Source organism: Pelophylax lessonae (genome assembly GCF_965119305.1).
Source record: "Pelophylax lessonae genome assembly, chromosome: 4".
Classification (NCBI taxonomy): domain Eukaryota; kingdom Metazoa; phylum Chordata; class Amphibia; order Anura; family Ranidae; genus Pelophylax; species Pelophylax lessonae.
The window spans coordinates 395,867,020-395,889,414 of record NC_138771.1 but is presented as its reverse complement, the minus strand read 5'-3'; the positions used below and the strand labels follow the sequence as shown (position 1 = coordinate 395,889,414).

Genomic DNA, 22,395 nt, shown 5'->3' with positions numbered 1-22,395 from the left:
TCATCAGCATTCCCAACTCAGTTTGGTAGCAAAGCAATTAAAGTCCAAAAGAACCCCACAAGAGGGGCAGGGGCGGCGACTGTCAGAGGACTCAGAGAAAGGAATTTTACGGTAAGATTTTACAAAAATTCCGTATTCTCTTACGTCCTCTGACAGTCGCCGCCCGCTCATACAGTCTTCACCAATGGGATGTTCCAAAGCAGTGTAGACATGAGGGGTGGGAAGTGCAACCATCACAAAGGCAACGCAGCACCCAGGTCAGAGAAAGGAACCTTATCTGAGCAGAAAGGTAAAAACTGTGGGTAACAGAAAAGCTCAACTGGAGCAAAAACAACCCAGGAAAGCAAATAAACAAGGGGAAAACAACCCCAACAGATGGGGAAGGGCCAACGCCAAGGCCCCCTCAAGGCACTGCCGCACACAGAACTTTGCGGCCAAAGGAGGCATCTGCTGATGCCAAAATATCAAGTTTGCAGAATTTGGAAAAGGTGTGCACGGACGACCAAGTCACTGCCTTGCACACCTGGGCCACCGAAGCCTGATGACGCAGTCAACGCTCTGGTAGAGTGCACCTTGACAGGGAAGGGCGGAACCCGTTCCCTAAAAGAATAGGCAGGTACAATCGTCTGCCTGATCCATTTCGAAATGGTTGCCGCAGACGCAGCCATACCCTTCTGAGGGCCGTCGAGAAGGACAAAAAGGGAATCAGACTTTCTGAAGTATTCAGTAGACGACAGGTACACCCTGATCGGCCAGACTACATCCAAGGAATGCAAGGCAAATTCCTTTGGATGCTTAGGATTCGCACACAGCGAAGGCAAGACAATATCCTCGTTAAGGTGAAAATCTGAAACCGCCTTAGGAAGGAAAGATTGGTTAGTTCGCAAGACCACCTTATCCCTATGAACAACAAGGTAACAACAAGGTAAGGGGAGCAGCACGCAGATGTGATCGCCACCAGAAAGGCAACCTTCCAAGACAGCACAGGCTGAGGAATCTCCTGGATGCTCTCAAAGGGAGGACGTTGCAAAACGGACAGGACCCAAGTCGGTAAATTGAGCACAGTAATACCATGGTCAGTAAACCATTTACCAGTGGTTTTGGCACTGTGAGCAGGTGCCAGGTCGTGCTGAAAAATGAAATCATCTCCATAAAGCTTTTCAGCAGATGGAAGCATGAAGTGCTCCAAAATCTCCTGATAGCTAGCTGCATTGACCCTGCCCTTGATAAAACACAGTGGACCAACACCAGCAGCTGACATGGCACCCCAGACCATCACTGACTGTGGGTACTTGACACTGGACTTCAGGCATTTTGGCATTTCCCTCTCCCCAGTCTTCCTCCAGACTCTGGCACCTTGACATGAAAAATTTGCTTTCATCCGAAAAAAGTACATTGGACCACTGAGCAACAGTCCAGTGCTGCTTCTCTGTAGCCCAGGTCAGGCGCTTCTGCCGCTGTTTCTGGTTCAAAAGTGGCTTGACCAGGGGAATGCGGCACCTGTAGCCCATTTCCTGCACACGCCTGTACACGGTGGCTCTAGATGTTTCTACTCCAGACTCAGTCCACTGCTTCCGCAGGTCCCCCAAGGTCTGGAATCGGTCCTTCTCCACAATCTTCCTCAGGGTCCGGTCACCTCTTCTCGTGCAGCGTTTTCTGCCACACTTTTTCCTTCCCACAGACTTCCCACTGAAGTGCCTTGATACAGCACTCTGGGAACAGCCTATTCGTTCAGAAATTTCTGTGTCTTACCCTCTTGCTTGAGGGTGTCAATGATGGCCCTCTGGACAGCAGTCAGGTCGGCAGTCTTACCCATGATTGCGGTTTTGAGTAATGAACCAGGCTGGGAGTTTTTAAAAGCCTCAGGAATCTTTTGCAGGTGTTTAGAGTTAATTAGTTGATTCAGATGATTAGGTTAATAGCTCGTTTAGAGAACCTTTTCATGATATGCTCATTTTTTGAGATAGGAATTTTGTTTTTTCATGAGCTGTATGCCAAAAATCATCAATATTAAAATAATAAAAGGCTTGCACTACTTCAGTTGTGTGTAATGAATCTAAAATATATGAAAGTCTAATGTTTATCAGTAAATTACAGAAAATAATGAACTTTATCACAATATGCTAATTTTTTGAGAAGGACCTGTATATACCCCAGAAACATCCAGTACAAGGGGAAGTAAATGGAAGAAACTTTCCACCGCCTTGAACTGACATGGGACTGCGACAATTTGTTTGCAGCACCAGTTGCAAGTCTGATTTATATATACTCTCCATCAAGGACTTTTCACTTTCAATATACATTTCCATCACCCATAACCTCTATATACCATTCCAGGCCACAGTCACTCCGATTCCTGCTGCGATTATATAAGGAAGGTTGCAGAAAAAAAGGCTAAACCTATGTATGTATATTTTGTGTACTACTGTCACTTTTTGTGACACAACACTGTATATACTCTCAATAACTAATTTGTTATTGTTGTGAATTACAGACTCAGTGACAAAATCTTTGAAAAAGGCTTTAACAACAGCCGAAACGCGTCAAAATACTGGATGACCTATGGACTATTCCTTAACCATCTGCAGGAAATACAGAGACAACATCCATATTAAGGTCACCATACCAACACCTGTCACAGATTCCTATGAATCTTTTTTCTACTCTTTTCACTCTTGGGCTCCTTACCTAAGCACATATGTAACATCTTATATGTATTCCCTTAAACTATGTATACTAGATGTCAAATAAATTAAATTGCTTTTATATACAATTGTTGTATACCATCACTTGCCCATAAAGTCCCACACCCCCTGGCCTGAGGCACCAGAATACCCCCCATTATAGCTACAGGGACGGAGGCAAAACCTACCACCTCATGCTCTCACGAGATCAAACCTCATCCCTCCCACCAGCGCATCCGAGGCGTCTGCCAGAGGATCGCGCGTTCTTGCCACGAACCTTCCCACCTTGTTGTTTAGCCGGGATGCGAACAGATCCACATCCAGGATCCCCATCGCGAACACAGCATCTGAAAAACCTCCGGGTGTAGGAACCATTCCCCCTGGTCCAGGGTCTGGCGGCTCAGATAATCGGCCTGCCAATTCTCCACACCCGGAATGTGAACTGCCGAAATCGCGGGGACATGTGTCTCGCCCCAAGACAGAATTTTGGTCACTTCCTAGGCCGCCCGGGCACTCCTGGTCCCCCCTTGGTGATTGATGTAAGCCCCCGCAGTGGCGTTGTCCATCTGCACCCGCACAGGGCGGCCTGAAGATGATCCGACCAACGGAGCAATCACAGTCTGATCGCTCGCAGTTCCAAGATGTTTATCGGCAGGGAGGATTCCTCCTGCAACCAAGTGCCCTAGGCAGACAGAGTGCCCAGAACGCCACCCCAGCCTGACAGGCTGGCATCCATGGTGATTACCGTCCACAGCAACGGCCGGAAGGACTTCCCCCCCGTCATAGCCGGAGACTGGAGCCACCACAGAAGAGCCTCTCTGGCTTGGCGACTTAAAGATATCCTCTTTTCCAAGGATTGAGGAAGTCTGTCCCACCTGGCTAGGATCTCCGCTTGGAGGGGAACTGTGCAAACAGTATCGACTCGAAGGCTGACACCATCAATCCCAGGGACCGCATGCAGGTCCTGAGCGACGAGGATTCGCCGTCCCTGTGGGACCTGACCTCATTCTTCAGAGTTCGGAGCTTGTCCTCCGGCAGAAAGACTTTTGCTTGAGCGGAATCCAGGACCACCCCCAAGTAAGGGAGTCGAACAGAAGGGGACAAAGTCAACTTCTGAACGTTGATGGTCCTCCCGAACTCCTGGAGTGTCTGAACTGGAGTTGACAGATCGCGTAACAGACTCGACTGGCACTCGATCTTAACAGGAGATCGTCCAGATATCCCAAGATTTCAACTCCCTGCGCCCGCAACAGGGCCAGAACAGGAGCCAGCACTTTGGTAAACACCCTTGGAGCAGAAGCGAGACCGAAAGGTAACGCCACAAACTGATAGTGTTCCTCCGTTATTGCGAACCGGAGGTACCTCTGATGACCCTCGAATATGGGGAAGTGTAAATACGCATCCTTGAGGTCGATGGAAGCCAGGAAATCTCCCAGGCTCAGGGAGGCTACCACCGAACGGAGGGATTCCATGCGGAATCTTTGAACCCACACAAAGCGGTTCAGAGCTTTCAAGTCCAGAATCGAACGCACCTTGCCCTCCTTTCTGGGCACAGTGAACAGATTTGAGTAAAACCCCCGAAATCTGTCCTGATGCAGCACCGGGACGATAACCCCCCTGGGCGAGAAGATCCTGAACCGCCCGATGAAGATCTTGAAAACGATCTGGGGATCAAATGAAGATTTGAGGAAAAGAACCTGTCCGTGAAAGGAATTCAATCTTGTAACCTGATCAAATGATTTCCTGAACCCACCTGTCCGGGACCTGGAGCAGCCAAGGTTCGAGAAAACCGCGCAGACTTCCCCCCACCCCTGGAACGGGTGAGGGCGTCCCTTCAGGTCGCAGCGGACTGGGCCGCCACGCCAGCGTGGGCGGCTTTTGACTTGCCCGCCCAAGACTTCCTCTGGCCACCATGGCCTTTGAAGGATTTGCCCTTGTCCTGCGCCTTGAAGGCACAAAAGGACCCCTGATTTGGTTTAAAGGAAGGGCCCCGCTAACCGCGGAAAAACTTACCCTTGGGATTATGGGGCAGCAGAGTGCTCTTGCCCCCAGTGACTCCTTTAACCAATTCGTCCAGGGATTCCCCAAAAAGACGAATGCCCGCATAAGGGATGTCAGACACCGTTTTCCTGGAAGTCTGGTCAGCCGACCAGCTCTTCAGCCAAACCAAGCGACAGTTAAGCACCGCGACACCAGATAGGTGTGCGGCTAAAGGGGACTCATCCAAGGCCGCGTCACACAGGTACATAACCGCCTGGCTAATTTGGTCCACCATCTCCAAAGTAGCAGGAGGGGCAGAGTCAGCCACAAGGGTGCGCCTAAGCTCCTTGGTCCAATATGCCACAGCTTGAGACATCATGACGGAGGTGAAAATAGGTTTCAGCAAGGAACCTGCCACCCTATAGGCATGGCGGGCTAGAGATTCCAACCTCCTATCCGTAGGGTCCCTGAATACCGGAGAATCCTCCGTGGGAACTAGAGTGGCCCTATTCAATCTGGACACCGTGTGATCCACTTTAGGAGCCACAAACCAGCGCAAATCCGTAGGAGACGCAAAGGGGTAACAGAGTTGAAACTGTTTTGGCGCCACAAAATTGTGCTTGAAATTGTGCCATTGTTCATTCACCGTCTCGTGAAACTCAGCGGGACAAGGAAACACCTGTGCCGCTTTTTGGGATCTGCGGGTCCCAAAGGAGGACCGCTTACCCGGAGGGTTGGGCTCATCCTCTAAAGGTAGTGTATCTTTTACAGCGGTAATCGGTGCAGACATAGCAGCGCTTTCTCTGGCCGTCCCAGGGGGGGAATTATCCCCCTCCTCGTCCTCGGCCTCCCCGTCAGACAGGGAAGAATGAGACCCCTCAAGGGGGACACTATCTACGGCAACCATATCAGATTTAGAATCAGAAGAGTGAGAAAACCTAGGCCTTTTTCTAGTATCCCCTTCAGCCATCAAAAGATCCACTTTGGACGCTAAAGTCGCAAGTGCAGTAGTAAGCGCAGATGATTCAGAGGAGCCTGAGTTGTCCACCAAAGCTGGGGGCAATTTGCTGTCCTGGGACTCCATCAAAACTTTTTGGTGCTGGCCCTTTAAATCGCAAAACACGGCGATCCCGCCACAATGCACCGCTACTAGAGACTACACTGACAACCCCTCAGGAAGGAATAAACCTGATAGCCAGAGGTATTTCCCACAAAAAACAGCAAGACAGACCCCTACAAGTGTTACCATGCAGGCTGACGATCTCTCTCTGTGAGAAGAAGGAAGTGATGTCACACCGCATGAGGCTGAACAGGACACAGACTAAGGAAAAATGGTTGCCCACAACCCCCCACATAGCGTCCTAGACGCGGTAGAGGCCCCGCAGGGATCAGGAGGAAGTGAGCCCTAGACACACAGACATGATGGGATCACACAGACCTGACAGACTGCCATACCCAGACAGAGACCCCACACAGAACGTACTCACCGTACCAGATGTCGTGGGTACCTCTCATCGACGGGAAGCCTCCCACCCCAGGTGGTGGGGGTGCCGTCAGCCAAAAATACCGGACTCCAGCAGCGCACGGAACCGCGGTTGAGACGTCCAAGCGAGGTGGCCACCTCGCGGGATTTTCGTCCCCGAGGACAGGGACAGGTCATTTGCGAGGCCAGGGCGTACGCATAGCTTGCTAAACGCTCGATGGCGGGCTGGGATTCCATAAGGCCCTCTGTCCTGGAGCACCTGGACGACCAGTGCGACTCCCAGCTCCGCAAACGCTGTAGTCTTCCGAAGATCCGACTAAGCGCTGACAAATAAAAAGCTAACAGTGCAAAGAAAAAAAACACTTTTGCAGAAAATAAAAGCAATAAAACAGAAAAAAGGCTGAGACTGTAGCCCCAGCACAGGGAAGCCTATCTTACTCCTAACTAGGCAGAAGACAAACTGAGTTGGGAATGCTGATGGCAGAGGGGTATTGGACCAGTGGGACAGCCCCCATAGGTGTGTCTATGTAAATTACTTTGTTTTTAACAAGTCTTATGCCTAGCTTGCTCCTATGGATAAGAGGTCAAAACCCATTGGTGAAGACTGAATGAATGGGCGGCGACTGTAAGAGGACGTAAGAGAAAAAAGACATTCAAAAGACTCATTATGCTTCAAAAATTATACGTTGGGCTGTTTGCTTTCCAAAATGGGGTCATTTTATGGGGGTTTCCATTGTCTTGGTGCTCCAGGGCCTTCAAAAGTGCGATAGGTTGTCAGGAAATTACATGTGTAATTTGTGCTCCTAGAATGCCGGACGGTGCTACTTGGATGTTAGGCCTCTGTATGTGGCCAGGCTGTGAAAAAGTCTCATATGTGGTATTGACATAATCTGGAGGAGTAGCAGAATGTATTTTGGGGTGCAATTTTTGATATGTACATGCTATGTGTCGGAAATATTTCATAAATGGACAACTGTGTAAAAAAAAAAAAAAAATGCATTTTCATTTTCTTCCCAGTTTCCAAACACTTGTGGAAAAAAATGACACGGTCAAAAGACTGTGGCTAGGCTGTGTGGCTAGGGTGTGAAAAAGTCTCACACATGTGGTATCGCCATACTCAAGAGGAGTAGTAGTAGAATGTGTTTTGGGGTGTAGTTGCAGAATTGTGGGAAAAAATGACAACTTCAAAAAACTCACCATGCCCCTTATTAAATACCTTGGAATGTTTACTTTCCAAAAAGGGGTCATTTGGGGGGTATTTGTACTTTCCTGACTTTTTAGTGTCTCAAGAAATGATAGGCCTTTAGTACATCAGGTGTGATCAAGTGTGATCAATTTTTAATGATTAGCGCCATAACTTGTGGACTCTAACTTTCACAAAGACCAAATAATATACACTTATTTGGGTTATTTTTACCAAAGATAAGTAGCAGTATAAATTTTAGCCAAAATTTGTGAAGAAAAATTACTAAATTTTCAAAATTTTATGACAGAAACAAAGAAAAAATGCGTTTTTTCACAATATTTTCAGTCTTTTTTTATTTATAGCACAAAAAATAAAAAACCCAGTAGTGATTAAATACCATCAAAAGGAAGCTCTATTTGTGTGAAAAAAAGGACAAATTTTTTATGGGTACAGTGTTGCAAGACTGAGTAATTGTCATTCAAAGTGTAAGAGCGCTGAAAGCTGAAAATCTGTCGGGGCAGGAAGGGGGTGAATGCGCACTGTAGGCAAGTGGTTAAACTTGCTTCTGGCTGTAATGTATTGTCGGCTCCCGGCAATACAGGTTAAAAAAAAAAAAACGGCGTGGGGTCCCCGCCAAAATCCATACCAGACCTGGGGGTCTGGTATGGGTATTAAGGGGAACCCCACACCAGAACTAAAAAAAAAAAAAAAATAGTGTGGGGGTTCCCCCTAAAATCCATACCAGACCCTTATCTGAGCACATAGCCTGGTTGGCCAGGATGGGGGTGGGGACGAGGGAGCGACCCCTGAAACCATACCAGGCCACATGCCCTCAACACCCAGGCTAGGCTGTGTGCTCTGATAAGAGCTTGGTATGGATTTTAAGGGCACGCCTTTTTTACTTTTTTTAAATTTTGTCGCGGGGCGCCAAACCCGAAGGGCCAGGTATGGACTGGGGGGGGGGGGGGGGGGGACACACAGACACGCCGCCCCCCCTCCTCCTGAACCATACCAGGCCACATGTCCTCAACACCGAGGCTAGGCTGTGTGCTCGGATAAGGGTTTGGTATGGATTTTAGGGGGAGCCCTATGCCTTTTTTACTTTTTTTTTAATTTTGGCACAGGGCGCCAAACCTGAAGGGCCTGGTATGGACTGGGGGGGGGGGGGGGGGGGGCGCAGTTTTTTTTCAGCAATACTGACAAACTGATATAAACTGAACTGTGTGTGTGTGTGTGTATATATATATATATATATATATATATATATATATATATATATATATATATATATATAACTGTGGTATACACTGCGCTGATCTCAACAAACTAACAAAAAAAGCAAAAATCTCTCTCCCTGCCAGCAATGTATTATTAACCACTTAAGCCCCAGCCCTATTTTGGACACGTTGTTTACAAGTTAAAATCAGTATTTCTTCCTAGAAAACCACTTAGGACCCCCAAACATTATATATATATATTTTTTAGCAAAGACTCTGGAGAATAAAATGTCGGTCATTGCAATATTTTTTGTCACGCGGTATTTGCGCAGCGGTCTTTAAACCGCCATTTCGTTTTGAAAAATTACATTTCACTGCATTTAAAAAATACTAAACAGTAAAGTTATGTATGAACGTGGTTTTGTCGGAGAGGATAAGTGTAGTGCTATGGTGCGTTCATATTTAAGTGCGGTGTTTGGTCAACCTAACCAGAAACATGCATATGAAAAAAATATTTCTGCACAGCAGTCAGAAAGAAAATGGATTTTAGTAAAATCTTACCGTAAAATCCTTTTCTCTTAAGCTCATTGACAGACGCAGTCCTCTTAATAACACATTGGGTTATACTGCCCTCTACAGGAGTAGGACACTAGATGGAAGGAAAACGTTCTGGCCACACCTTAGGGGCAGTCCCAGAGGGTATATCTCTCTCTGCTACAGGAAGTCAGTTATGTCACAAAGCAGTGTTAGAGAATTTAACCCAACCAAACTCAAAAACAGAGGGACGGGTACTGCATCTGTCAATGAGCTTAAGAGAAAAGGATTTTACGGTAAGATTTTACAAAAATCCATTTTTCTCTGTCGCTCATTGACAGACGCAGTCCTCTTGATTAATAACACATTGGGACGTCCCAAAGCAGTGCCACAAATGAGGAGTGGGATAACAGAAAAATTTAAATCTAGAAGGCCCAACCGGTGCCGACTAGAAGTCTTAAAGGCTCATTAAACTAAAGGATGAGACTCAACTGAAAATCCAACGGAAAAAAACCCTCGAGGTAGACCACCGGTCTCCTCAAATTGCGGCCTGCAGAACCTTGCGGCCAAAAGAGTCATCCGCCGATGCCATCACATCAACTTTATAAAATTTTGTAAAGGTATGAACCGACGACCAGGTAGCCGCCTTGCAAACCTGGACCACTGACGCCTGATGGCGGAAGGCCCAGGAAGCAATAAGCGCCCGAGTAGAGTGCGCCTTAACAGGGAATGGGGGATCCCGACCCTTAATAGAATAAGCCTGTACCACCGTCTGTCTGATCCATTTGGAGATAGTCGCGGCAGATGCAGGCAACCCCTTTTTGGGGCCATCCGTGATCACAAAAAGTGAATCCGTTTTACGAAACGAGTCTGTAGTCTTCAGGTATACCCTGATTGCCCGAACCACATCCAAGGAATGTAACGCAAACTCCCGAGGATGACTGGGCTTAGGACACAGGGAAGGGAATACAATATCTTCATTCAGATGAAACTCTGAAACCACTTTAGGAAGGAAGGATGGATTTGGACGATGAACCACCAGATAGGGGGAACGACAAGATAATGCAGCCAGTTCTGACACCCTGAGTGCAGACGTGATAGCCACCATGAAGGCCACCTTCTGGGATAAAGTAAGCAAGGGAATCTCCCTGATATCTTCAAAGGGAGGTTTCTGAAGAACCGACAACACCAGATTAAGATCCCAGGGCGGTAAGGGCGCGCGCACTGGCGGAGCCAGGTGCCGCACCCCCTGGATGAAATTCCGCACCAAGGAATGAGTAGCCAAAGGTTTCTGAAAGAAGATTGCTAATGCTGAAACCTGACCCTTGATAGTGCTCAAGGACAGCTTCTGCTCAACCCCCTGTTGCAGAAAAGCCAAGATTCGGGTCACCGAATAGGTACGTGGGGGAAATGCAAGGGATTCACACCACGCAATATAAGCCTTCCATGTGCGATAATAGACTTTGCTAGAAGACGCTTTCCTTGCTTTAATTAGAGTAGGAATAACTGAAGCTGACAATCCGTTGTCCTTCAGTACCTGGGTCTCAATGGCCAGGCCGTTAAAGCCAGCGATTGTAAAGCAAGATAGAAGATCGGTCCCTGAGACCGCAGATCCTCCTTGAGAGGAAGTCTCCAAGGATCGTCCGCGACCAGTCTGCCCAAGTCGGCGTGCCCGGCTTGATGAGGCTAGTCCGGAATTACCAGGATAACTGGAATTCCCTTCACCTCTATCCTGCGGAGAAGCTTCAGCAGCAACTTGAGAGGAGGGAAGACATACAGTAGCTGATACTGCCCCTACGGGGCGATCCGCGCGTCTGCTGCGTCCGCTAGAGGATCGCGGGTGAGGGCTACAAACCTCCACACCTTCCTGTTGAGCCGAGATGCCAACAGATCCACCTCCGGGGTGCCCCAATGAAGGCACAGCTGGTGAAATCCTTGGTGCTCGACCTAAGCCACAGCCGTGGCATTGTCTGACTGGATCCGAACCAGGCTGCCCTAGAGCTGCTCGTCCAGAAAATCAGACAAAGTCCGATCGCTCTCAGTTCCCACACATTTATCAGAAACTTGGATTCTATCGGAAGTAGTAACTTCCTCTGGCTGAGCATTGGAGACGGAAGCCACCAGACCAGAGACTCCCTGGTCCGCTTGCTCACCCGGATCAGATTCCTGGAGGGAACTGGGAATGATCTTTGCAAAAAGTGAAGAAAACGTTCTGCTCAAGGAACGGAAACTACCGCTCCCTGTAGCATATGAATGTTGGAAGGGAAGAATCGCACCGGTAGAAGTGATCGACACTCGATCTTGTATCCCGACCGTATGACCTCCTGAACCCCTTTGTACGGGATTCAGGAAAGCCCTGGATCTGGAAACCGGTGAAGACGTCCCCCCACCCCAGAAATGGGTGGGGGCGCACCTTCAGGCTGTGTTGGTTTTATCTTCAGGTTTGGCTGAGCCGGATTTTTGTTTACCTGACCAGCGCCCTCTGAAACCCCCTGAGGGGGCTTTGGAGCCCTTCTCGCTCGCCCCAGCGGAGCGAACAAACCTTTTATGAGCGGAAAAGGAAGGTACTCGCCTGTTGCGAGGTCCCTTGCCCTTAGCAGTCTGTGGCAAAAAAGTGCTCTTGCCCCCAGTGACATCCTTTATAATCTCATCTAAGTTGGCCACAAACAGGCGATCCCCCTGAAAAGGGAGATTAGTCAAAGCTTTCTTGGAACCTAGATCCGCCGACCAGCACTTTAACCACAACACATGTCTGAGGACCACTGCTGACATCGATGCATGCCCTAACAAGGGAGTGGCATCCAGGGCGGCGTCACAGACGAACTGTAGTCCTTGTATAATTTGTTCCATCAAATCAGATGCTGCCGGGGGGATACTTCTCCCCTTTAAGTCATGGCGTAACAATTTGGCCCATTCTGTCAATGTTTGTGAAACTAAACCAATGGCAGCCACTGGCCTAAAGGTTGACCCTATCAGGGAAAAAATGGTGCGGGATTCCGCTTCCACTTTTCAATCCACCGGATCCTTAAAGGACGGAGCGTCCTCCAACGGGATAACAGAGGCTTTATTTAGTCTGGAAATCGGTGGGTCCACCACTGGTGGTACCGTCCATTTTTTAATGAGGGATTCCTCAAACGGATAACGCCTAGCAATGCGTTTAGAAACAGCAAGGGCTCGTTTCGGATGATCCCATTCCTCTTTAATTTTATTGCCAAAACATTTGGGTAAAGGAAAAACCTTCGCCATCTTGGCACGCTTACTAGTACCAAAAGGGATTTCCATCTCGGTTACCTCTGCCGGTGTAACCTCAAGTCTTAGGTTTCCCGGACAGACAACTAGTGCGTCCACCAGCGCTTCTTGTGCTATGGCGGAGGCAGATACGTCCTCCTCACTGTCTGAGGAGACATTACCTGAGACAACAGCCCCAGCAGAGGGACCTGCAGCTGCAGTGACCAGCTCAGAATCTGTATCTGAAGTATCAGATGAAATAGGGGTAGGCGGGGGTCGCTTTCTTGACCCCCGTCCCTGACAGGCTACCTCCACCCGGGATACCAAAGACTCCAAAACTGCTGATAATGCATAAATAATCAGTGGGGTACTGGAGGGTCCTGCGGCCACCTCGAGGGGATCAGGTGGGGATACATGTGTGGCAGGGTCCATGATTATACAAGGCACTTGCCAGCGAACAAAAAAATTGCAAAGAAAAAAACTTCTTTTTTTCTGTAATCCCCCAGCGCAACAGCGCCCCTCAGTGTTACCTGCTTTGGACCCCACAGAGAGAGAGACCCCAAGGCTCACCACCTGATGCACAGAAGTTTCTATCAACCTGCCTCAGCGCTGTCTTCTTACAGAGAGGAAGTCTTTTGGCACTTTTCCCGGGTAAAGGAGGCGGCTCCGCCCCTTTACACGCCTTTCCGGCGCCTCCCATGCTTCTCCACGAGGTAACTGGTCACTTCCAAAATGGCCGCCCCCATGCTGGAGACACGAGGCTACGCCAAGATGGCGGACCTGCGGGGAAATGGCGGTGGCCTGTGGAAGATGGCAGCGGCCTGCGGAAGCGCCATCGCCCTGTGCGGTCTGTGGGGAGCTGTGGGAGGATGATGGCGGCCTGTGGGAGGATAGCGGTCTGCGGGAGGATGGCAGCCTGCGGATGGCGGCAGTCCAGGCACAGGCATCGGCCTGTATTGCAACCTTATCAGGTAGGATGCTATCACCCTTATACATGGCCATCATCACAGTAATGCCACGGACTTCAGTCATGGTCCCTTAACAGTGCCCACTTATAGTGACTTTAGATAGTCAGCTCCCAAACCAAGCCTCCTGGTTTCTTTTTTTCCACACAATCACACTCAATTGGGGGATCTGTGAACTGTTACAGGATAGAGAGGGGACCCAGAAACCTGAGTGTCCGACCCTCCTCCTAAGGAGGGGCCCGCTTCCACCAACAAACCCGACAGGGGGGAAAGGGGGAACATTCTACTCACCATACCGGAACCAGGCGGGCGCCAACTCCTGACAGAACCCCTCTCCACCGAGGTGGGGGGGCTGTCGACCAATATGGACGCCGTGACTCAGTTTCCAACTGGTCGTTGGCGTCCAGGCGAGACGTTTAACTCGCAGGGTCAGTCCCCGTCCAGTGGGACTATGTCGCGGCCGACCCAGCGCGGAGCTAGAGCCTGCACGCGCTCGCAGGCTGACTGGGGTGACCACTGGATCTCAACATCCAGCCCATCGCCCAGTTTCAGCGTACTTGCTTGAAGATCTCACAGGAACACTGAAGAAAAAAAGCTGCCTAATAAAAAAGTTTTCTAAAAAATCTTGCCAGGACCAAGATCCCAGCAAGGAACTTAGGTCCTTACTCCTAACTAGACCGAAAAAACTGACTTCCTGTAGCAGAGAGAGAGAGGATATACCCTCTGGGACTGCCCCTAAGGTGTGGCCAGAACGTTTTCCTTCCGTCTAGTGTCCTACTCCTGTAGAGGGCAGTATAACCCAATGTGTTATTAATCAAGAGGACTGCGTCTGTCAATGAGCGACAGAGAAAGGAAGGTTATATGGTTGGCAAAGTATGAATCAGGAACCTGTAGTAAATCATAGAAAAATATTTTATTTATGACATGTGATGTGAATATTCACTATCGTGCAGTATACAATGGATAAAATCAGTTAAACACAAACCAGTATACACAAGAAACAAGACAGAACAACATGAAACAAATAACAGGGTACTGGCCGGTGCACAAAAATAATGGGATCAAGGGGGAAAAAAAAGTGTCTTTACATGACAGTGCTGCTGTCAGTGCTTAGTGATTCCCAAGTGGGTAATTATCCCTTGATGGATTTCCTGTGGGTGTTTTGGGCTCTTCCTAAATGACTGCGGGAGTCAACTGTTTAATGGGTCAGAAGATCACTTCTGTTTTCTTTTCCATGTAAGTGATGTTTGCAGTCTGTAGGAAGTGGTGGCTGTTTGGAGGAATCCGGATGGGTATCCTCTATGATATATGCAGTTGTGCCTGAGTGGTGGTGCTAAAATGCAGTTTTTAAGGGATGGCTGCTGGGAGATCGTGGGGCCGATCGGTTGGTGTGTGGGGACTTGTGCAGAGGTATGGGTGAATCCCTGTATCTCCGACGGCTATAGTGCCGCTTTTTTCACCCCAGGAGAGATTGGTGTCTCTTATATGTAAAGAGATCGTGTTGCAGCGATTGGGCAGAGTCTTGTGGATTGTGTGTGAAGCATCTGTTTTGTGGGGACTATGCAGAGTGAGGGCAGTATGAGCAGAGATGCTGCGGCCGGTTAGAGGAGCGCAACGGTCCTGTGTGCTATATTAGCTTGTCACTCTGTCAGCTGTGTGGCTGATTCTTCACCCCTGTTACAGACAGTACCTTAATGTGGCTGACGCTTCACTTTCTTATCCTCGCTGCATGTCTAGTTAGTGGATCCTGCTCCTGCAGTCGGCTGAAGGTAGCGATGTTCACGATCTCCGTCCTCCGGTCTTTGAAATGCCTGCCATCCACAATGGAATGTTTGTCAGTGTGCTGCCAGTGATGAGGACATCAACGCGTTTCGCTTAATGTAGCGTAGCTTCGTCTGGACGTAGGAGTGTCCGATGCCTGTTCCCTTATATGCAGGTCTTCACAGGTGATCGGGCTTAAGGTAATTTGAAAGACGGAGTTTCTTTGAATTGTATTTGATCATTGTTGTAAATGAGGGACAAGGGTGCTTAGTGGGGAAGGAGAGAAACATAGAATGTGTCGGCAGATAAGAACCATTTGGCCCATCTAGTCTGCCCAATATATCTGAATCCTATGAATAGTCCCTGGCCCTATCTTATATGAAGGATAGCCTTATGCCTATCCCATGCATGCTTAAACTCCTTCACTGTATTTGCAGCTACCACTTCTGCAGGAAGGTTATTCCATGCATCCACTACTCTCTCAGTAAAGTAATACTTCCTCATATTACTTTTAAACCTTTGCCCCTCTAGTTTAAAACTGTGTCCTCTTGTGGTAGTTTTTCGTCTTTTAAATATGCTCTCCTCCTTTACCGAGTTGATTCCCTTTATGTATTTAAAAGTTTCTTTCATATCCCCTCTGTCTCTTCTTTCTTCCAAGCTATACATGTTAAGGTCCTTTAACCTTTCCTGGTAAGTTTTTTCCTGCAATCCATGTACTAGTTTAGTAGCTCTTCTCTGAACTCTCTCTAGAGTATCTATATCCTTCTGGAGATATGGCCTCCAGTACTGCGCACAACACTCCCAAGTGAGGTCTCACCAGTGTTCTGTACAGCGGCATAAGCACTTCTCTCTTTCTACTGCTTATACCTCTCCTTATACATCCAAGCATTCTGCTGGCATTTCATGCTGCTCTATTACATTGTCTTCCCACCTTTAAGTCTTCTGAAATAATTACTCCTAAATCCCTTTCCTCAGATACTGAGGTCAGGACTGTGTCAAATATTCTATATTCTGCCCTTGGGTTTTTACCCAAGGAAGTGTATATGCAAACTGTCAGATTGAAGGTTGTGTCTTTTGTGAGAGTGCTTGTACCATATGATTTTGCCAGCCATCTTCTCCAGGATTAAAGCCATAACGTACTATGTATGTTGGCAATGGGAGTATGCTAATACATAAGTAGTGCTTGTTGGGATAGATGACATTAATTGCATGAATCATAGAGGAAACTTTAGCATATTTTAAGTTATCATACATATACATGTATATTATAATATAGAAGCATAGATTTAGATGGACAACGAATAACATTGACACGGACAACATACTGTTTTTTCTAATTTAGAAAAATGTATGTGTGATTATATTTGTTTGAGGATGAGATGGTTAAGCTTGTTGTGTGGTTACAGTATAACTGTAAAGTAAGAGGGGAGGGGGAATTTTTCTTAGAGTTATTTTAGGGATTATTTTGAGATTTTTGATATAAATATATATTTTTACATACGAAGGCGATGTTGAGAGGAGCAAAAGGTTAGTCATTTGGTGTTCAAATAGTGATTCTTCATTTCTCTAGGAAGACCTGAAGGTTCATTTCGGTATTCAGGCCTATAGGAATGAGACTATTTAAGTTAAAGATCCACCATTTTTCTTTTTGCAGCAAAATCTGATTGAAGTCGCTACGTCTGGGGGAGAGTTTCAATTTGTAGATCGCTTTAATTTTGTGCCTTTTAGGTTTCCGGCATGGTATTGAGTATAGTGTCTGGCAAGTGGTTTGTCTGGGTTTTTTTCCTTGATCTCCCGCATGTGTTCACAAATGCGTATTTTGAGTTGTCGTTTTGTTTTCCCGACAGTTTTTATTGCATGGACAGATGATCATATAGATTACTTTGGTCGTTGAACAGTTCAAGAGATTAAGGATTTTGTATTCTCTGTCACCTGTGGCATTATAGAATGTATCCGTTCTGTCTATGTAGGGGCAAATCTGGCATTTTCCGCATGGGGACACTCCTTTGCTTCTAGGGGTTTGCATACTTACCAGATTTGGTAAGTATGTCACTGAGGTTTTTTGATAGTCTTGCCACCATATTGGGATTGGTGCCTACTATTTCTTTCAAGGTGGGTGTATTGCTGAGGATGCCCCAGTGTTTAGTTAAGATTTGGCGTACCGGTTCCCATTGGGCCCCATATTGTGTGATGATTCTTGTTGTTCCGATTGTATCTTTTTTGGAGAGGGTTTTGCGGGCTAGGAGGTCTTCTCTTTTTTCGTGTGCTGGAATTTTGTTTTGAACTCCTAAGTTGTTTGTGTGAATATCCTCTTTCGCGGAATCTTTTGTACAGGTCTTTACTTTCTTCATAGTAGTCTTCTTTTTTGGAACAATTGCGTTTGATCCTTAGGAATTGGCCTGTGGGTATACTGTTTTTCAGCCATTGCGGATGATGGCTGTCTGCTTTCAACAAGGTATTAGCTGCTGTGGTTTTACGAAATGTACTTGTGATAAGTTGATTGTTTTCATTTCTGATCCATAGGTCCAAGAAAGATTTTATTTTTGTCGAATGTGAGGCGGATTTTCCGATCGTTCTCATTTAGGGTTCGGATGAACGTGTGTAATGTTTCAAAGTCCCCTTTCCATATCATTAACACGTCATCTATATATCTTAGCCACGTATGAACGTGGGTTTGATATATTTCATTGGGATATACTATGTCTTCTTCCCATAGTCCTAAGTGGAGGCAATGCGTACGCTGGTGCCCATGATGCTCCCATGGAGGTACCTTGAATTTGTTTGTAATGTTGAGAAAGAAATTGAAAGGTGTTATTGTGTAGGGCGAAGGAGATTAGGTCGACTAGGAATTCGTTTTGGTGGCTCATTTCGGTGTGGTGTTTCTCGAGAAAGATTTCCATTGCCTTTATTCCCCATGAATGGGGTATCGAGGTATACTGGGATTCCACGTCGATGCCGACTAGCCATGTTTCGCCCTCTGTTTATAGTTGGGTCCATCGTTTGCTGACACTATCGGTCTTCCTGGCGGGTTGATAAGGGATTTATGCACCTTTGGTATTATATAGAAAATTGGTGTGTTATAATCTTGTACGCTTATGTATTCAGCTTCTTGTTTTGTCAGGAGTCCTTTTGCCATGCTGATTTTCCAGTTCAGGTCTTCTACCAGTTTGGGAAATAGGTTATAGTCCAATTTTTTGTAGGTGTCTTTTTCATTGAGGAGTCTATGGATTTCTCTCTCATATTTGGTTGCATCCACGAGTACGACATTGCCTCCTTTGTCGCTACTGTGTTTTTGGATTCGTTTAGTTCTCTTATGGCTTGGCGTTCTTCCTTAGAGATGTTATCTATGCCCATGTAAGACCAGTTTATGCTGTGTAGGTCTGTTTGAACCTGATTGAGGAATACGCTGATCCATTTGTTTTTATTAACTTGGGGCATATTAAGGGACTTGATGCGTATGCCTGATTTCCTAAATGATTCTTGGCTATTTTCTGGTGGTAGGTCTTCGTTTTCTTGTAGTAATGAGTTAAGAATTTCTAAGATTTTTTTGTCGTTCTCATCTTAGGTTTGGTTATGTTCCCCTGGAATAGTTTGATTATTATAAAGAGAACGTAGGTATATCTTTCGTAGGAAGAGTACTATATCTTTAAACACAGTAAATTCATCCATGGAGTTCTTGGGTGAGAAGAAAAAGCCTCTTTGTAAAAGTTTAATGTGATGATTTTCTAATGGAAATTCAGAAAGATTTATAATTTTCATATCGTTTGTGGTTACGTTTTCTGTAAAGTTCCTCTGGCTTCTGGTTTTTGTGCCTCTTCTCCATTTTGCTGCGCTCCCCTGTTTTGTGTTGCTTTGGGAGGAGCTGGGGTGTTGGGGACGGGTTTCTGTCTCTGTATCTGACTCCTCCGTGGGTACTAAAAAAGATACAGATTTAGTGCGATACCGATTTTGTGTTTAACTGATTTTATCCATTGTAAACTGCATGATAGTGAATATTCACATCACATGTCAAATAAAATATTTTGCTATGTTTACTACAGGTTCCGGATTCATACTTTGCCGACCATATAACCTTCCTTTTCTTTCTAAACAGTAAAGTTAGCCCATTTTTTTGTATAATGTGAAAGATGATGTCACGCCGAGTAAATAGATACCCAACATGTTACGGTTTAAAATTGCGCACACCCGTGGGATGGCGACAAACTACGGTCAATAGAGATCGCAATAGGCGACGCTTTAAATTTTTTTAACGGTTACCAGTTTAGTTAGAGTGCAGCTCTTTTTTTTTTTTTAAATTATTGCTCACGCTCTGGCGTGTGGTTTGAACAGCGAATTAATTTGCGGCTCGACTTTCGAATACGTTTTTTTTTTTCCGTGCGCGAGCTAACGGTGACGGGGGCGGCTACATATTTTTTTTTTCCCATTTATTTATTTTTTTAAACTTTATTACAGGTTTTAAAAAAAAAAAAAAAAATCTGATCACTTTTATTGCTGTCACAAACAATGTAAACATCCCTTGTGACACCAATAAGCAGTGACAGGTACTCTTTATGGAGGGATCGAGGGTCTAAAAGACCCTCGACCCATCCACTACACTTTCATGTATGCAAAATGCCGAAAACGGCATTTTTGCATACAGCAGTTTTTGAAATCTGACGCCTTTTGCAGCAGAATAAGCCAAAAGTGACGCCATGGACGCAGCCTCCGGGTTACGTCATCGGAGACCCGATCAAAGTCATTTCTGGCTTTGATTGGGACTCCATCCAGCCGGCGTACACAACGGCTGGGTGCTCGGGTCTCCCGGTGGGACGGGAGGCCCGTTCAAAGTCACGGAAGGCGGCGGGAGGGGGGGAGGGGGTACGTCCCCTCCCGCTCACCCGGGTAACAATCGAGCGGATCCCGAGCCGCGAAAAAAAAAAAAAAAAAAATCACACCTGTTTAATACGTCTGGGATTCCATTCAAATGGCAAACCTAGAGGCAATTTTAAGTTTTATATTAAAGTGCCTCTAATCCCAAATCATAAAAATAAATGCTGCACCTATGTGGCTATATAGTCAAACATGTGGGTGTGTATACACAGTGGTAAATGACAGCTCACACCCTTCCTCCTCCATGCCCACTAACCAGCTAAACCCAATTGGGGAGGGATAGTACATGTAGATTAATGGAGGCATCCCCTCCCTCTTATTCTGAGACACAGGCTGGAGGGGCGTAACTGCCCCTTTAAGCAAGCGCGGCAAGCGCAGCCCACCGCACCACACTCAAGCACAATGAGACCACCACAGGGAATATGCAAACTGAACACAGGCAATGGATAGCAAGAACAGAAGGATAAAACCTGGAGACCCTCGCCGCTGCCTCGATCGGTGTTCCTGGAAAGAGGAAGTGATGCTGCCAGGGCGCTCTATGAAAGCCTATGGAGGCTACAAGAAAATGGCCCGCCATGCATGTAAAACATGCGGCCGGAGCGAGTGTAGGCAAAATGGCGCCGTTTGGCGCCGAAACCGCCGCTCCACAGTGCAGCAATGCACACATGACATCCCTGTATAAGAATACATGTCAGATCGCCGCAGCGATCGCTGTATATGCCCAAACATGCCAAAAAAACATGCCCCACAGCACACAGCTTCTCACACTACCAGGCTGACACACACAGTGTTACACAGCTCCCCCCCCCCCCCCTTGCAGCCCACAGCATGCAGCCGAGAGATAGGGAGACAAGCAGTGTGAATAGAGGCAGGTTACACAGTCCCAGACTGACACCCCCCCAGACAGACAGGTCCCCACATAAATACACTTACCTCACATGGCGTGGGGGACCCGCACAGGCGAACAAGCCGCTGCACATGAGGCAGGGAGAGTCGCATTCAAGACGCACAAAATGGGGGTTAAGAAACCGCACAGCGTCCAGTGAGGTAGCCACCTCACCAATCATCCCTGCACCGAACAGGGATGGGTCGTTCACTGTGCCAGGAGCGTTACCTGGCTGAACGCTCGATGGCAGGCTGGGAAGCCACTGACCCACGACCTGCGACCAGGGGGATCAGCCCGAGACCCAGCCCGCATGATCCTCTTCATCAGAAGAACTAACTAACGCTGACAAAAACAACAGCTAAGTAAAGGTAGAGAGAAAACTCAAACAAAATTTCAAAAAGAAGAAAGTCTGGGGCAGAAAGCCCCAGCACAGAGAAAGCCAGACACTCCTGACAAGCTAGACATTAAAACTGAGATATGGTTGCAGGAAGTAGGAGGGTATTGACTGAGGGGACCACCCCTTGAGGGTGGGATATGTTAAAAGCTTTAATGTTAACATATTCTGTTGCCTAGCTACTCCTTCGGAGCAAAGTCTAATACCCCATATGTGACGAATATGAAGAGGCGGCGACTGTCGGAAGACGTAAGAGAAAATTAATTTCAAATATACACAGTAAAAACTTACCGTTAGTGTACTGGTAACGGTCTTTCTCTTAACTCTTCCAGGACGGCCTACATATGAGAGATTGTGGCTCCACCCCACAGGAAACACAACTAATTTGCAGCTGTTAAAAAGGTCCCACCCACCCTTGAGCTTCAGTAATAGAAAAGAAACTTTCCAACCGAACTTTCAAGGGACACAGTTATTCAATAACATACAGTTCCATACTATATATATATATATATACACACATACACACACACATATATATATATATATATATATATACACACACATACATATACACACACTTACTCACCACCAACTCTGGGCGGGAAGTAGGCCGGCCGTCCTGGAAGGGTTAAGAGAAAGACCGTTACCAGTACACTAACGGTAAGTTTTCTCCTTTCACCCTTCCAGGACGGCCTACATATGAGAGGATAATAAAGGAATCCATACTGGCCTACCTTAGTGACCACTGCCTGTAAAACCTTTCTGCCAAAGGCAAGGTCTTGTTGAGACAGTACTTCCACACGATTAGCATAAAGGGCTCCTTTATGGACAAATTTTATAAATCTCCCACTCTTCTGGCTGTGGTAATTGCCAACAGAAATGTTAACTTAATTGACAAAATATTCAGGGTAACCTTATCTAAAGGTTCAAAGGGTTCACTAGATAATGTCTCTAGTATTTGCGTTAAGTTCCATACTGAAACATTAGCTCTATAGATCGGGGTCGTTCTTCCCCGAGCTAATTAAAGCGGAGTTCCGGGCACAGAAGTAATTTTTCACTGAACATACCCCCGGGACAGTCAGAGCTAGCACATTCCACAATGGCTAGCCTCTGATCTGTCCCGGTTCGCACTTACCTTTTAGAAGAAATACTTACTTATAAAATTTCTTCCACAGCGTTTCCATCTCTCTTGTGGGCAGCTGAAGCCG

At 46.8% G+C, this 22,395-nt stretch overlaps 1 protein-coding gene across 1 annotated transcript in view; it reads right to left on the bottom strand.

Annotated features, from left to right (window-relative positions):
* Nucleotides 1-22,395, bottom strand: part of HSPA9 (heat shock protein family A (Hsp70) member 9) — a gene marked incomplete at its 3' end in the record, with an annotated part of 663,406 nt that overhangs the window by 270,655 nt on the left and 370,356 nt on the right. The gene's annotated exons all lie outside the window — the stretch shown is intronic.